Source organism: Mastigoproctus giganteus, chromosome 11 (assembly GCF_048544385.1).
Source record: "Mastigoproctus giganteus isolate SK-2022 chromosome 11, ASM4854438v1, whole genome shotgun sequence".
In the NCBI taxonomy this organism is placed as follows: domain Eukaryota; kingdom Metazoa; phylum Arthropoda; class Arachnida; order Uropygi; family Thelyphonidae; genus Mastigoproctus; species Mastigoproctus giganteus.
The window spans coordinates 81,777,074-81,795,667 of record NC_143585.1 but is presented as its reverse complement, the minus strand read 5'-3'; the positions used below and the strand labels follow the sequence as shown (position 1 = coordinate 81,795,667).

At 33.8% G+C, this 18,594-nt stretch overlaps 1 protein-coding gene across 2 annotated transcripts in view; it reads right to left on the bottom strand.

Annotated features, from left to right (window-relative positions):
• Positions 1–10,177: 10,177 nt before the first annotated feature.
• Positions 10,178–18,594, bottom strand: part of LOC150078191 (voltage-dependent calcium channel subunit alpha-2/delta-2-like) — a 663,667-nt gene continuing 655,250 nt past the window's right edge. For both annotated transcript variants that reach the window (XM_090384688.1, XM_090384689.1), the window contains one exon: positions 10,178–10,455. The gene's annotated coding sequence lies outside the window, so the exon portion shown is untranslated. The remainder of the gene's footprint in view (positions 10,456–18,594) is intronic.

The window sequence follows — 18,594 nt, the reverse complement described above, 5'->3', positions numbered from 1 at the left end:
TGAAATAATAGACCACTCCCGGCACTTTCGCCACCGTCTCTGGTTAGAGTCACTCAATATATTGAGCAATTCGAGAGCCATGAACCACTGCAAAGGCATGAGACTACACCCCATCTTAGAGACAACCATTTTATGTCTAGACAAGCGCTGGAGATAAACTGTGCATGTCCGTGCAGCAACAACGAACACCAGTTTAACGATTGAATGACCTACCTCGTGCCTTCGAGGTAGGTCATTCAGTGCACGCATAACTGTGTCCATTTCAATTTTTAAGTTTCAATTTTTCTGTTGAAAAAAGAGGCATGATTTGTCTCGAAAGCTACAGTATCTATTTGTAATTAAATTATTTTACTGGCTAACACTTAATCATATTTCACCATGGATCCCAGTACAACAGGCCCATTTGTCCTCACTTTTCTAAAAATTACAAAAAGAGTGGAAGTAAAAAGCACTGCAAAACAAAGCAAAATCAACTGCTGGTTATATACACCCCCAGAAGCTTTGCCACAACTTAAAGAAGCAGTGAGTTTCCTAATATCAATCAAACCATGTCGATATGACTGGGAAATGCATTGACAATCTAACTTTTTTGATGCATGTCTCTCATATGTTGCTCCTAAATGTGAAGCATTTAGGAGCAACATATGAGAAGCAATTATTGGTAATTGCTTCCTAAATGTGAAGCAATTACCATTGTTCAAATGTACATCAAATAAACTTAAAAGGGAAGCAGTTATTCATTATTTATTTATTTATTTTTTAAATTCAAGGTTTAGAATGTGGTTTAAATTCAAGGCTTAGAAATTTTGATAAATGAAGTTAGTTTGATAATTCTTTGGTAACTTCACTGCAGGTTCCTTTCTTAATTTTGGGTATGTTTCTGCTGCACACTGCAAGATCAATTTTGATCAACAGCCCAAAAGGGAAACTCCATGAATGGAGTTTCCCTTTTGATGAATGGAAGTGACAAAACTGCAATTGAGACATGAAATTGTACCACCCAGAAAGGAAACATTTCACATTTGGAAACATTTCATATCTGGAAACTGCCCAGAAAGGAAACATTTCACATTTGGGAACAAAAATTAAAGACTTTTAAATTTCTTTATATGATGGATATTTGCCATGCAGTTTGCAAGAAGAAGAAGAACCAAACTCATCTCCTTGCCAACAGAGCTAACTGTTATTCTGTTACATCAAGCCAAGTAAACATCAGCAGCATTTATTAACTTCAATGTCAATAATAGCAGTGCATATTGTAACTCTGAGGGCAGATAAAATTTAGTTTATTTTGATAATTTAAATATTAATAGAATGTAACCAGACCTGCAGAAAATATAACCTAATTTCATTTAAAAAATACTACCCAATAAAATTATGCACAAAATAATTTGATGAACAAGTGGAAATTGCAATAATTTGGTTCCATACACGCATGGAGTTTCCAAAGTGATTGACAGCATTATATATTCTGATATTGCCATATTTGAGTGCCAATATGACTTTATTGGAAAAGATTGAAATGATCACATTCATACAAATCAAGTTTGTTCATTTTTTTTTTTTTTTTTTGTTATTTTCATTTAGTTCACAATTATCTTACTCATTACAAGCAAGAAATTTCACAAAATACACCGTAAACACATCTGGTGAATTCTATTCTTTTTGCTCCCTATAGCTGTGAACTTGTTATATCCATTTTCATTATAATGAATTCATGTGTATTCACACACAAATGTTATCGCACACATGCATATGTGTAAGTGAGAAATTCAAATTCCAGAAGTAAAGTTAATTTACATATTAAATAATCATAACAGTCAGAATATGTTCTTGTGGACATCAAGCATATAACAAACCAAGGCAAGCTTAAACATGATGTTTGGTTGCAGTAAGTTTAATTTGTCTTGCACTACTACAGCTTGAGTGTGCTGGCTCTGCTTTTGGATTGCATAATGTTTGAGCAATTGTGCAGTATTTTGATTTTTGTAAACTGAGGGTGTAAAACACTCTTAGACTACACATTTCATGAGTTCAATAATGTATACAAAAGGCTGCAGTTCACAACAGAAAATGAAAAACAACAGTCTGAACTTCTTAAATTTAACACCAACAAGAAATGCTGCCAAAATCAACACAAAGATATATCATAAACCAACAAATAAGGGTAATTATTTGCATTATAATAGCTATGGATCCCTTTCCCACAAAAAAATCAATTTTAATAGCCCAGTTCAGCAATACTTTCAAGTCTTCATCTATAGAGAATTATTGTAAACAGGAAATCGAATCACTTAAGGTCAGATTCTCCAACTGCGGTTACCCAAAATGGCTTATACATAGTGCCTTAAATACTGCTGAATAAATTGCAAAGGAAAACCAAAATTAGAAATGATTAAAAAACAATGGATAGGCCTCCCATATGTTGATACATACAGTCAGTCCTCACATAACATGTGTTTACATTACACGAATTCGATCATACACGATTTATAAATAGGGGAAAGATATCTTATATAACATGAACCGAATTCACTTATGCATGATTCGCCTTTGCGTTTACAAGAAATGGCAGTCGAACGCAACACAATAGGAATGAAGAGAAGATTCTGAAAATGTATTTATGTTTTTTATATCAGTGAAGGGGGAACATTTCACCATAATAACGTAAAAACCAACACAATTCCAGCTATCGATATAATTGCAAATGCAATTAGATCGAGTTTACTACCAGTTTATAACAGATTCCACTAGCAGAAACGCAACTGGAAATTGTTTTTATTGTTTTATGGTAGTAACCCACAGAAATGTGCTTTAGTAAAATGTGAGGTGTTAATAGTGTATCTCTGCCTTTACGGTGTTGTTTATTCAGTTGCTACACACGCGCAGCTTTGTTTATGTGTATCAAGCGTGTCTCCTCATTTTGTAATTCTAAATGTCATCCTGGTGATGACACTGCAGATTCAGAGAGAAAAAGAAAAGCAATGTTGATAAACAGAGGCGGACTGGGTCAAAAATTCTTACCCGGGAAAATTTGTAGTGGCCTCATACTATGGCTTATGGCCAAAATCACAACGGCCTCAGGCCCACCGGGGTTTTCCCAGTAAGGCTTATGGCCAGTCCGCCTCTATCGATAAAGAAAAATATGAAATTGTGAAACACTTTGAGCGAAATGAACGACCATGTGATATTGCACGTGCTACAGACCTAAATGAGGCAACGCCGGGAATTACAAAGAATGCAGAGAAAATAAAAAAAAATTTTCATAGCAGGAACAACTCAAAGTGTAATTAAAATCCATTAGATTAAGACAAAGAATTGGAAGAGATACAACGGCTGTCAACTGTTTGGATCGAAAATCAAATAAAAAACAAGTTTGCTTACGATAGAAGCAAAAGCATTAGCAATATTTTATTACGTAATAGTTGTAACAAAATACGTAAGTATTTTATTACGATTATTTATTGTGTTTGGTAATGTTTTGGTTACAAATGTGTGTTCAATCTTGGGTGGTCGGCACTTAACCCTATTTTTCCCATAGGGCCTGTTGTTTATATTGCATGATTTTGCATTGCACAAGGGTTTCTAGGAACACAACTATCGTGCTATATGAGGACTGACTGTACCAACAATCTTTGAAAAAAATATTCAAATATTTGGGAGTAAACCTAGCCTTTGGCAGCTCCAAGAAACTATTTGCATACCTTAAAGTTTAAGGTTTAACAGATTTTAAACAATAAACAAATAGAGCGTATGCAGTTCCTTGCACACCAGAATGTGTGCAACATGGGAAATTCGTTACATATGAGAATCCAAAAGCACAAAAGTAGTTTAAAAGCAGGTTAAAAAAATAGACCGGACAGAAAAAATTAGTTCTGAGTTGGTAGCTCACCACTTAGACACAGGATAATACCCATCCTTTGAAAACACTATAATATTAGACAAACAAGACACAAAATTCGAGTTAGAAACCAGTGAGACTCCAGCAGTAAGATCAACAAACAAGTCAATAAATATAAACAGACCTGTAATAATTTCTGAGGAGTGGGATCTTAAACAAATATCCTATAAGTTTAGATTTAACAACAAAATATAAAACCTCCCGCCCATCCAGGACCTCTACTATAGGGGACGAGTAGGCATGCACCCAGATTTCTGAGTGGAAACATTTATACCCTTTCCTCCATAAAACCTTTAGGATGTTCTAAATCTCTAAATTTTCAAATACCCAAACTATTAGTGAAATATGAGGTAGGTAGGGGGATTTTTTGTTTGCCTACTTACTCCCCCCCCCCCAAATTTGGATTACTACAGTGGAACATATGCTGGGGTCATATACGTTCACTTGCTCTGTGAAGATGGTATAACGAAAAGCCCTCATCAAGCTTCAGATAGTTAGCTCTCTGTATACTTCTAGTATTAGTCATGCAAGGTTTTAAGGGGAAATAATTCTTTTGTCCTGTCACAAGGTTCTTCTCTCAAAAATTTTGTAGCATACTTTAGGCAGGTTTTTCAAATACAAATTCCATCTATGTCAATTAATTAATTTAATTCTACAACTGAATTATGTGCAGTTTCATACCGTACCTTGAAGCAGTTTTTTTGGATTCCCTTTTCCTGAAGAACTGAACAAAACTTGAAAATCTCAGGTAAATCGAGCTAACATTCATTTATGAATCTTGAAGGGTTTTACTCCCTAACACTATAGTAATGAAGCTGTTGAGTGCAGAGACATCAGTTAAAATGCCCTATTATGTTGTGGAAATGAACTCAGCAAATCTGAATGTAGAGAGCATTTAAATGTTCGGAGGACATAGGTATGGACTTAAACAACAGATTTTGGAGTTTTTCAACATTTTGACACTTCCTGGAATACTGTGTGCAAGTTGAAGGCAGTAGGCCATGTCAGAATTGACCATCAACTGGGGGGGATCTGCATATCAACAACAGGTTGCTCTCATTGGGTTTTAGGAGCATTGGCAACTTAGAAATATTGTGCCACAATGTGTTGTGTCTGTAAAGTGTGTGTATTCAGGAGCCAATCTTCATGTTATGTGGGCTAAAAAATACCAGCTAACACAAGGATCCCTCTGCCTAAGACTGGCTAACTATAGTTTGACTGAAGAAATTTCTCCAGTCTATGATGGAACTTTAACTCAGACTTCTCTAAGCAAGTGACAAAGCTATTGACATCACTGTGAGCAGAGCACTGTATAAACAGATTTCATGGATGAACACCTGCCTACAAGTCTTTCATTATGAAAAACTAATTGTGGCACAATATTTCTAAGTTGCCAATGCTCCTAAATGGGTGCACAAGAGCAGCTTGTCTCTGGAGGCCAGATGCTCAAAGTACAACATCACTGCATTCAGGTGTGGTGCCAATCTGGAGAAAGTTTTTTAAAAGTACTGCAGATCCAAATTGTGACACATGATGGTGGCATCTGTTACCTTTCAAAGGAGCAAGATTGTGGCATTCCTGATAATGCCATTCTTCTAACATGGCTGTAACTTTATGGTGCTTTTGGTACCAGCACATATTAGTAAAATGCTTTAAAAGAAAAGTTTTTCAGTTTATATTATTACCACTGTTCTTGAATTTAGTAATTAATCTGCTTACTAGATAACAAAAAATAATAAACAATAAAAACAAACAAACAATAAACAAGTAAAAACAATAGCAAAAACACTTAATGTAGGTTTTCTTAATTTTTATAAATTTGTACTTGAAATGAATACCATCAAATAAGCGTGTGTGTGTGTGTGTTAAATTATCAAGGCAACAGGCTATGAGGAGCCAATATATTGTGTCTGTAATCGTGTATATTCTTCAAATCAAGGTGAAAAATCTGAGTTTTCATGAGAAAAATCATACAACTCTTCACTGAGACCAATTAATTCAGCCAAGTTGTGAAAAAAAGCCCATAATTCTTTGCATGACTGTTGGGATCTGAACCCAGGCCTTTTCCATGGTGTGGGAGGATGGTGATTAACCACTCTGCTATCTACAAGAGCAACATCAAAAGACAATATATACCAATATGGAATCTTTAAAGATCAGAAATAAATTAGTATATAATATTAATCAATGCTCCCAATATTTCAAACCTATCCTAATATAACACAAGTGCCTATATGACTGTTTAAAAGTTCATTTGAAGTAATAAAACTTTGTAAATTTTCAAACAGATTATCTGTGCCTGGACATCATTTATGAATGTCAAAAATATTTTCATTTGTGTACACTCACATTTTCTTTCTCTCTCTCCCTCCCTCTCTCTCTCTCTCTCTCTCTCTCTCTCTCTTTTTAAAATTTTTTTTTTTTATTTTAGGCTGGCATATTCTTGAATTTTATATTTTAACAACAGATATCTAAATGCTTCCTTCTACGTATACATTCATATTTCAATCAGCTCCAATAATTAATATTTACATTGCATGGATTAGATTAAGAGTCTATTCAACTGAATAATCTAAAATATATTCTATGTTTGAAGATATGAATTGTATCTTCCAACATGCATTAGTAATCTGTTTACAAGAAAACATGGCCCATATTTTCTGCAAGGGACATCAAAGAATTTAGAGTAACCTAAGCCTTCTGTGATATATGTTTCTTTTCCTTAATAATACTATAAATCTAAGGGCAACAAAGGCCCAATATATCCTATGTTTTAATCAAATTTAAAATTATAAAAGAATTACCTCAATCTCTTCATAGGGCGATTTCTATACACAACTCTCCTAGAGCAACTTATTTAAACCCAATTTAAAAATGATTAAAAATATATAAAACTTCGTTAAAATTCAATTAAATGAATTCAATCCTCTTAGTCCATGAATAAACAGACATCCCCAAAATCATAGTTGAAAGCCCCAACCTGACTCCAGACCTATCCAATCCACCACAAACCTCGAGTGACTGAAGACATCATGTCAGAAATTACAAATAAATGCCATTAAAAATATGGAATATACTAAAACTTTGTTGATGAAAATAAATTACGATGAAACCAATTTTCTAAAAAAAATTTTTCTAAAAAAGTTTATAAAATTAGAGAATATGATTAAATTGATTTTCTACAAAAGTTTTTTAGAAAATTGGTTTCATTGTAATTTATTTATTTTTGTCAACAAACTTTTGGTATATTCCACATATATTTTTAACACCGTTTATTTTTAATTTCTGACATAATGTCTTAAGTCACTCAAGGTTTTCGGTGAATTGAATAGGTCTGTGGTCAGGTTGAGGCTTCCGATTATGATCCAGGGAATGTCTGTTCATTCACGAACTAAGAGGATTGAACACATTTAATTGCATTTTAATGAAGTTATGTATCTTTAATTATTTTAAAATTGGGTTTAAATAAGTTGCTGTAGGAGAGTTGTGTATAGAAGTTACCCTATGAAGAGATTGAGGTAACTCTTTTGTAATTTTAAATTTCCTTAATAATGGAATCATAATTTTAGGAATAAAGTAAACTGTTGTGCTCATTCTTATATAGTGAGCTTTGAAATATTAACTTCTGTTCACAAAAAAAAAAAAAAAAAAAAAATTTATACTGTTACAATAAAAAAAATACTAGTTAAGGAATATCACTTAATTAAAGTAAGAATCTGTGTCTATTTCAGCAATATTACAGAAGCATAGTATTTTGAAAAGCAAATGAGACACATTAATCATATTAACAAAAGGTAGCGTTAAGAATATGACCACATTTGCTCCAGAAATTTTATAACTTATTTCAACTGACAGACATAGTTAAGTCTAGGAAAAAGAATCTCAAGATGTGGAAGCTATATAAAGTACATGTTGGGTACAGCCTCTTTCTCTACATAGCTATGAACAAATTGGGTTTGCCATTTAATGTGTCAACCACATATTGTGGAGGCACTTCACTATGAGTTTCCATGGTATTGTGCTACTCTAAATAAAAGACACTGCTCCAATGGAGAAGTATATTACTTTTCATTTAAAGTGGATGCCACTACCCACAAATGGGTGGCAAACCTAATTTGCTCAACTAAGTACAGACAGTGGCTATGCTCAGCATTTACAATGACTTTATATAGATTTCTTGCTTCAGGCTTTGGCCCTAGCCTTAATTATGTGTACATTACTTACTACACCATTTTGCATCTCACACATTATGGATATCTTATCACTGGATTGCTCAGGGTGCAGATCTAATTTATAACTGTTTAAAAATAACAGCATGACAGGATCAGGCTGTTATTCTTAAACCAATTTGTAAATTATAATATTATTTCTGAAATGTATTTTAATGCCAAGTACTATTTATTATAAGTATATAGTTCAGTGGTGCTCCATATAATGCAATGGAGGAAAACTGATCAGAAAATGCATTAGGCTAGGCATCACATCTGTGTTGGGCTGGGTTTCTAATTGCAGGTTTAATAGAAGATGCCAGAATCTATCTCACTTATTTTTAGATTTAAGCCAGTTTTTGTCATTTTTAGGCTGAAATTTTTGAATCTGATGTTAAAATTAGACTAAGTATTATGGTTAAGATTTCACAATTTATAAATTTAAAATTTTCCCAATCAACTACACTCTCTCTCTCTCTCTCTCTCTCTCTCTCTCTCTCTCTCTCTCTCTCTCTCTCTCACACACACACACACACACACACACACACACACACACACACACACACACACACACACACACACACACACACACACACACACACACAGTTGTTCCCCATTTTTGGTTTAGTCTAAAAACATACTTTTGGAACAAATGTTAATCAATTTTGTTAGAAGAATGGGAAGAAAACAAACAGAATAACTGTATGCATGATGAGATGCAAGAAATAACTGCTTTCATACAACTAAATGTGCATACTGAAGAGCAAACATCATATGAAAGCACTGTGTTTTTCTTTTCTTCTTTAAATAAAATCAGTTTAAGTTTAATAAGTTTCTTCAAATAAAATAAGAAGTAAATGATGGTGTTTTTAGACTAATCTGAGGATAGGAACAACTTTCTCACTGAGAAGAATAAGTCAATTAATTAAAATTTAAATTTAGAAATCTTAAGCTGTGCGGTAATAGTTAGTTCAGTTTTAACATCAAATTTGAATCTGTTGATTAAGAAGTTCATATAAGAAGTCCTTTAGAGAGCACATAAACATACATGCGCTGCAAAATTGGATAAATAAAAGTAACTGTTTTTGATTAGTTAGTTACTATAACTGTTTATGTGTATCCACATTTGTCACAATTTGTGAAAGATATTTTGTGATGGTAATTTTATTGTATCTAGCAAGAGTTAAGTTTAAGAAAGTAAGTGAATCTGATTAAACAAATGCTATTATCAAATGATGTCAAATACAGTATCCCAGTTTTTCATTTCAGCACAGAATATAAAGACTTGCTAATGAACACATGGTATTAAGCATGTCAAATTTTTCACTTGAAAATTCAAAAATATTTTCATGCCATCACTATAAAATTTACTTAATCTAATTGTGTAATAAAAAACAGTTATGTAATAAAGTTCTTGTAAAATAGGATTTGCAAAAAGGAAGACTAAAGTGAAATATGAATTTTATATATGCATTCAGTAAAATGCTATAACATACTCAAATGACTTTATTTAAATATTTAACTCTAATAGTTTAATGCAAATGGAAGCACTTCTATAATATGTGAAGATCACATTTCATGGTCAATTTGTATTTAGTATTAAAGAAGAGATTTTTCAGCATTAGATAAATTTGGCCCAATGTCTTTGCTTATAAGGTAATATATGGTAGTTAAGAATTCAGCATCTTCAAAAATAATTTTTTTTAATCTTAATATCACTAAAGATAAACAGTATATTAGGGCAGAAAATAAAACATTATAAATGTAACTACTGAAAATATATAATACTAAAAGGAAGAGAAAAATAAGATCAAAAAGAAGAAAGTTTTCTACTTTATGTACAAGCTGTTGCACAACATATTGAAATTTGTAAAACATAGCCCAGTTTCTACTTCATTTTATATATTTCTTATAGACTTTCTTGTATGTACATTTCTAACTGTGGCTTATAAATCAACACATTCAACTACATTTCTGTTATTTCTCAAGCTATCTCTTATCAGCTAATCCTTTTAAATACCATGAAAATTACATTTCTTATATATGCACTTAGATTTTTCAGTATTCACATTCCTAGTGTCTATCTCTAGATGTACAGAATAGTTCCTTTAATATTTTGCTAACCTTACTCTCCAAAACTAGTTCTGTGCAGCACATGCTAGCCATTCTGTAATTTTTTTTACACTATCTACATCACAAAACAGTCAGTACTGTGCACTGTAGATTGGGTAGATTTTTCATTTGGCCTTATAAAGTTTATGGACAGTAGAGTGGAGGACAAGTCTGGACCCTGACATATCAGTATATCTGAGATAACTACAGTTGAGGTACAGAAAGAATCAACATCTGAAATGAGAAATGCTAACATGACTAATTTCACAGATGAATAAGCTCTTTATTAAAAAGAACAAAAAACAACAACCTTTTCTTACTAATTACAAATTTCCTGTCCAACTTCATTTAATATTCTATAAAAATCACTAGTAATTATTTTTAATCTTTTCTAAAAAAATGAACTACTTAACAATATCTGTATGTATTAAATTGTATATAAATATATAAAATCATATATTTTATATATTTATATAAAATATATATTTTATATATTTATATATAATTGTATATAAATATATAAAATCATAAATCAGAATCAACCTGTCATAAATCTGGCTGCAAAATTAAGAAATGATAACATTTTTTTGCAAGCAAAAAAAAAATGTTATCATTTCTTAATTTTGCAGCCAGATCACTATGATGTTTGTGAAAATTTAAATTTAGAATATGAATTTTTGACAAAAGATTCACATTTACATGCTTATTTACCTATTTCAAATATCACAACTAAATTCAAAAACACATTTTTATTTTAAACATTTTATAGGGAAACTTTTGTGAACTTTCTTCAAACTTTCTGACATATTTTCAGAATATTCTATTTGGGGAAATCGTTATTTGTGAATGACATCGTGTATGATAACTGAAATGCCACACTGGTGTGTTATCATTAGGTCTCCACATGTCTGCTATGCATAGTGTGCAGTGACACTTAGAGAACTGTTGAATGGAAAAATTAAATGTATGCCAATAATATGACAGGAACAAAATGACCATTCTGAGAACTGTTACTTTTGTTTAACCATGACCGCTAGCTTTTCATTTTTAAATAAGGGTACATATTCAATAAACCAGTCTGCATTCAATATCTCAATTTGCAAGCAGCCAGCAACTAATTCTTTATTTCTCCTCCTTGGCCAGATCATGTCCTGTTCCAGAGAGTTCTGCAAACATTTCACAAGCTGCACACATTCTTTTAGGCTGTGATGCATTGGAGAATCGCCCCCCCCCCCTGGTTTTCCCCCAAGTCACAGCTATTTTTATTAAATTCTGATGACATGCCAAATCCTTAGCCTCCTCAAACATGGAAGTGTCTTACAATAAGGAAAATATATACCAAACTAAGAGAGTCAACCTCATTTGATTACTCAAGTGGAACTGAACGATCTGATTTAAGATTTAAATCTCAAAGAGTCAAGCTGAACACAGGGATGGAACTTGCTTGTGCAACACAGTCTAAATAAGGTGATGCCATGTTGCTTCTATGTGAGCAATTGCCTGAGCAACAGAGATAAGCTTTTGCAGTATAGTTCTTTTAACAAGACATTGCATAATAAAGAATTTTCTAACTTTTAATGCATGTAGAGATGATGAATTCTTGCTGTAGGTATCTGAAAAGAGCTTAAAAGTTTCACATAACCTGTGCCACAGAGTAGTAAAATATAGAGTGGACACTCTCACAGGTGATATGTTAATTCCTTTTACATGTTAAAGCACATAGAAAGTGGAGCCACTATTGTATGAACATAGAAATAGGCCACAACACTGCGAAGAGTTCCTGGAGAATATTCTAGGAGTGTTGTAATTGCGATGGACAATATGTCGATTCACTACTTATCAGTATGAGATATTAACAATTATTTTTCCAATACAAAAAAAGACGCTATGAGAGACAGAATGAATAGCAAAATAAAAACATAAGTAAAGATTTCGAGAACACTATTATTATGGTTATAATAGCCACGTGGTAACGTTGAACAAAGCCGTTTTATCCTTCTTCATTTTATTTTACCCCGCCCCATTTTTTTCTCCTTTTTATACTTTAAATTCATTTCTCCATTGTAATATGGTAATTTACTTATATTTTCACATGTATATAACAATTTAACAAGTAATATTTTTAAATATTTTGAATGGTTTTTATAATATAATGGCCACACATTGGCTAAAATGTAGCCTAGAAGGAAATTAAGATAGTCATGTGTGCCAGTCATCTTAATCTCTTTCTAGGCTGCATTTTAGAACCCAACAATGGCGGTTAGCTGTGATAGTTGCTATTATATGTGCTCTTGTTAAAAGTGTTTATAAATATAGTTTTAAAGTGCTTACTTTAAATACTCTTGTGATACACAGATATACTCTGATAAGGTCTACCCAGTTTGATGATTTTTAATCAAGGAAAAGTAATATTCAAGCTAGATTTACGATAAGTCTGTTTTGGCATTTAGGGCATTCTCTGTTCTAACTGTCAGTTCCAGCTGCCTATGCTTTAGCATAGTGCTGGTACTTCAAAATTTGAAGAGCTACTTTTTAAAATCTGCAAGGTATGGATGAAGGGGATATCTGGCTGATTAGTTTCATCTAAGTTTGGAACAAAATATCTTCTTAGTGGAAAAGATATATAATTTTAAAGAATTTTAGATTTAGACAGTAAAGGCCTATACAGCCATTGTTAATGAAGGAAGAAGACTGGTAGTGCCCCCTATACGGTTATTAGCATCCTCTCATAATAATAATAAAAAAAAAAAAAAAAAACTGTTTATCAAATGGAGTCAGATACACACAGGGTTGATATCACATGTGAAAAAATTTGGGGTGTTGAATTGAAAGAGGTTGCAGGTTCTAAGATTCTTGAAAGTGATGCTAAGGAGTCTGACTGATCTCACTGTTGTTACAAACCACTAAGTCTGCAAATTTCAAACATAGATTAAGGAAGAATTGGAATTCTTCACGTAAGCTAGAATTTCAGGATCCAAGTATATCTCGAGGTAAACTGTCAATGAGTCAAAGCAAAGAATCTTCTGAGGTCTCTATCTCTGGAGGTTAGGTGAGAAGATGTTGGAATGGGAGGAGGTTCTCTCGGGTAATGCCATCATGTTAGCAGAATTGGATAGTGAGGATAATAGTGATGATAAGGACATTGCACTTTTGACACCACGTAGATCTCCTGAATATTCCATCAAAACACGGCGTCAAAGGCGGTTATGCTATGGTGGGGAAGAAAGTTCCATTGGATCACTGTGTTCATCATGCAATGGGTCTCCTGTTTTAAGACAATATAATAAGAGGAAAGTTAAGGGCAACGCACCTAAAAATGATTACGGTGGGGAAGAAAGTTCAGTTGGATCACTGTGTTCATCATGCAGTAGGTCTCCTGTTTTAAGACGATATAATAAGAGGAAAGTTAAGATCAATGCACCTAAAAATTATTGGGAAAAAAGCTCCCATTTCACCCCTCCATTCGTTCCAAATACCTGTCCAGCTCAGCCTTAAATTTATTTAGGCTATCAACTTCCACAACAAAAGATGGAAGTCTGTTCCACCAATCAACTACCCGTTGGCTAATGGCAACATCTATCCTACAATTGTCTTTCCTCAATTTGAATTTATGCCCTCTCAGGTGATTATTCTGAGCAAGAGGAAGAATCCCATTAGCATTGAGCATGCTCAAACCATTCAAGGCTTTATACACCTCAATCAGATCACCTCATAGGTGTCTAGTCTCCAAACACTGTAATCTGCAAAACTTAAGCCTTTCTTCGTAAGAGCAACCCTTCGTTCCATTCACTATTCTTGTTGCCCTTCTCTATACTCGTTTCAACTATATCCTTCTTAAAATGAAGCCTCCAGACCTGTATACAGTACTCAAGGTGTGGCCTGACTATTGCCTTATACAAGGGGATAATCACCTCCTTATCCCTGCTAGAAAAATTCCTGTATATCATTGACACGACACCATGAGCTACTCTTGCAGACCATCTGCACTGGTCAGAAAACTTCATATCTGCCTACACAATTACCCCCAGGTCCTTTCCATTCTCTACTACTGTCAAGTGTAGTACCTACACTTAAGTTAAGAAAAATGTTCAGAGTGATATGGATTTGGCTGAGAAAAATGAAAATTCTTCAGCTAAAACTGAGATAGGGAACAACACTGAAGCAAGTATTTTTTCATCGTGTTCAAAATAAATTAGGAGCGAAAACATGAATTTTAATCCTATTGTCAAAAAACATGACTTCTGAGGAGAGAAACTGTCTTGCACAGATGGTGATTTTGGAGGAGTAATACTCTCTCGGGTAATAGAGAAATAGCATACAGAAATACAGAAATAGCATTTAAATTAAGCAAAGATTTGGAAGATTTCCTTTTTGCCAAGGAGAGTGGTATCAATCGGAGTTCAATCAGAGGGATCTTCTTGAAGCCATTGTTTTGGAACTTGTAATACAGAATGAGAAATTTAAGAAACAGATACAATATATGCATGAATCTGCTCAGAATTATAGGCAAGATACGGATAACCGACAAAATCTGAAACTTTATAGTGATGTAGTTAAGAGTGACATAACTTCTTTTGCAAACGACGTGGGCTTGAAAGTGAGTTCCTCAGACGATGAAGTGACTAGATCATATGATGATGAGCATGTTTTATTAATTCAAGCTAATGACGACTCTGTACTTAAAAGTAGTGAAGATGTCTGAATTGCTGTGGATAAGGAAATGAGAAGCTCGTTGAGAGGGGGTCAGGATACGGAAGGTAAGAAAAGTATTTGATTATGTCATTGTTTTAGAGACGCAAACTAAAAAATACATAGAAGAAATAAAAAAAGTGCAAACAATTGACTTGGCTTGGATTAGCTTTTGGATTTCCCAAAAGACCTTGAATGAAATTAATTGTGTATGACATTAGTAAGGAAGTTCAGAAGGACGATCTTCTACGTGACATGTATGACATCCATCCCAAATGTAAAAATCTTTTACATTTGGGATTGATGAAAGAGAAGATGGTTGCTGAGGTCACCGTTTGCTTCATAAGTAGAAACAGAAGTGATTCCAGGAATAACTGGATTTTGGAGGTTACACAAAGAATTAGAACGTTTCTAATGCAACAGCAGCACTTGTTTGTTGGACTGATGTCATACAGGTTAAACGATTTCTATCTTGTGACTGTATGTTACAATTGTCAGGGTTTTGGGCATACTACCAAATACATCAGCTTACGACGAGATCCTATATGCAGCCATTGTGCTGGGAAAGGCAATACATATAAAAATTGCAAAGATATTAACAATGAGGCCACGTGTTCGAACTGTATTGCTAGAAATCATATGGGAGACCATTCTCTGTTTGTGACAAAAAGTGTCCAGAATATCAAAGAGTACTTAAACTAATTAAACTGCATATGCCCGATTCCTTTCGTAACTATGGCCAATAGTCCGAATTACTGTAACTCAAATCAGTACACATACAATATAAGTTCGTTTAAAGGTTTGAAAATAATGCAGCTGAATGCGCATCATTCTCAATCTGTCGCGAATGAAATAAAAATTGTATGTCAATGAGAAAATATTGATGTTGATTGCATCCAAGAACCTTATTATGTGAAAGATAAGATAGTTGGTTATCCCCATTTCCTGTAGGGTCATATATAATCCTTGTCCAGAAGTGAGAGCTGCAATAATTGTTTTTAATTCTGATTTGGTATTAACCAAAATTGAATCCTTATGTAGCAGTCATACAGTTTGTGTTAACATTCAGTCTACTGTTGGTGCATCTGTATTTGTTTCAATATATTTTAAATACAACTCTGGCCAAATGTCAGAGTTATATTTTAAATACAACTCTGACATTTGGCAATATTTAGTTTATATGGATAGTGTTCTTGATAAGCTAGGAGATTTGCCTGTATTGTTTGCAGTTGATTCTAATGCCAAGAGTTCACTTTGGTTCAGTGGCACTACTGATGATAGAGGGAAGGCTTTAAATGATATGATAGTGGAGTGGAAGCTTATGATTCACAATCAACCCTGGGGAGGAGTCCGCCTTTTGGACAGTAAATGGTGAATCAAACATAGACGTAACCCTTAAAAACTCAATTGGTGCTAGATTTGTCTGTGGATGGAAAGTCAAATCTGACTGGGTATTGAGTGATCATTGTGCTATATTTTATGAAATCAATACACATAGGGAAAACAGTGTTGGCTTGAATAAATTACGGCACTTTTCTGTTAAGCATGCAAACTGGGATAACTTTGAGAGAAGTCTTCAGTGGGCCATGATTGTGATCTCTGAGTTATCTAACATGACAGGTGAGAACTCTGGGGTTTTTGCAAAAACTTATCTATGATGCGTGTGTAGCTGCTATGAAACGGAAACAGATAAAACATAGACCAGTTAAGTGGTGGACGCCTCAGCTTACTCTATTGAAAAAAACAGGTTAACAAGGCCAGGAAGCAATTTCAAAAGAGAAAACATAGGGAAAGTGCCTTGGAAGTTATTTGATTAAAGAAAGACTATCAAAGTCTTCGTAATAAGTATGTCCATACTACTGCTAAACAGAAATATGACTGCTAGAAAATGTTGGTGAAAACAGCAGGAAATAATGACCCTTGGGGATTGGTTTATAAAATTTGTAAAAATTGGTTTATAAAACTGAGACATGTAGTTGGGAAGATTCTATGAGCGCAATCTTAGATCATCGTCACATGCAGGCATTGAATGAGCCGTACAGTAACGACATTGAAGAATTACTACTGGAGGGAGAGGTAATCAAAAAGTTCTCTAATCTTTATTTGAACGAATTGTTACAAGTTTTTAATAACTGTCTAAGAGATGGTGTATTTCTGTCTCCTTGGAAGGATGCACTGCTCAAGATTATCTTAAAATCTCCAACCAAGTCAACCAGTTCACCTGCTTCATATAGACCTATTGCATTGCTTCCTGGTGTTGGTAAAGTTTATGAGAAGCATTTAGCCATGCGGATTGCTATCTACCAAAGAAGTAATATTGGCGTTTCTAACAAAAATATGGTTTCACTCCTGGTGTAGGTACTGAGGATGCGCTTCACTCTAGTTCACAATGTTCAGGAATCGAATTATAAATATACCTTGGGAATTTTTGTAGACTTTGCTGATGTCTTTAATTCCATTAGTTGGGACAGTGTACTGATGATGTTGCATATGGCTAAATGTTCTTTTAATATTTTCTCTATAATTAAAGATTACTTTAGGGATTGCATAGTAATAGTTAAGTCGAATTTTGGATCAATTATTCATCGTGTGACTCGAGGCTGTTCGCAGAGATCTGTCTTTGGTCCTTTAATGTGGAACTTAGTTTTGGAAGATTGGCTCAAGAGGGAATTTGACCACTCACACACACAACAGCTTATGCAGATGATATGGTAATACCTGTGCATGGAAACACCAGAAAGGAGCTTGAAATGAGGTCTGGTTGCATATTGAAATAATTATGCATATGATGTAATTTACATAGGCTGACAATTTCTACATCCAAAACTAAAATCATGATGTTGAAGGGTAAATTGGCTCTTAGCAGACCTCCGCTCGAAAGGTTAAATGGTATTTCCTTACAGCAGGTGTTAATGATTAAATACTTGGGAATATGTATTGCTAGTGGCTTGAACTTTATTCCGCATATTAATTATATATCAGAGAAAGTGAAAAAATTTGTTGCAATGATCTCAAGAATAACGTGGGTGGAATGGGGGATAAAGAGGAAAGCACTCCATTTGATTGCATTTTTCTGCTGATTGTTATGTGTGGTGCATCAATCTGGGTTGGCCATATAATCAAAGTAAGCAACAGAAAGCTCTATTCTATACTCCGAGTTATGTTGCTCAAAATGGTTATGGCCTGCAGAATGGTTTCCACAGAAGCTTTGCAAGTGTTAGCTGGCAAAATGCCACTTGATTTGCAGTTAGTGTTTAGAAGCCTATCCTTTTATTTGAGAAGAGGTATAAAATCCGAGCTGCTGGACATTGAAATTAACACTTTAAATGATTTGAGAAATGAAAAGAAGAGGATCTGGGAGCTCCTTTTACAAAAATGGCAAAACAAATGGAATTGTTCGGAAAAAGGTAGAATAACATTCAAAATTTTCCCTTATGTTAATGGTGCGAATTATATTAAACCAATCTGGTTAGTACCAAATCTACATTGTACATTCTTACTAACAAGTCACAGATCATTTTTTGCTAAACTGAATAGTCTTGGAATCATAGCAAGATGCAACTGTATGTGTGGTGATCTGGAAACATGGCAACATGTTGTGTTTAATTGTCTGGAATATGCTGATTTGCATTTGGATTTAGTGAATAATGTTGATAATGTAACTCGTCTGGTGGATAAGATTTA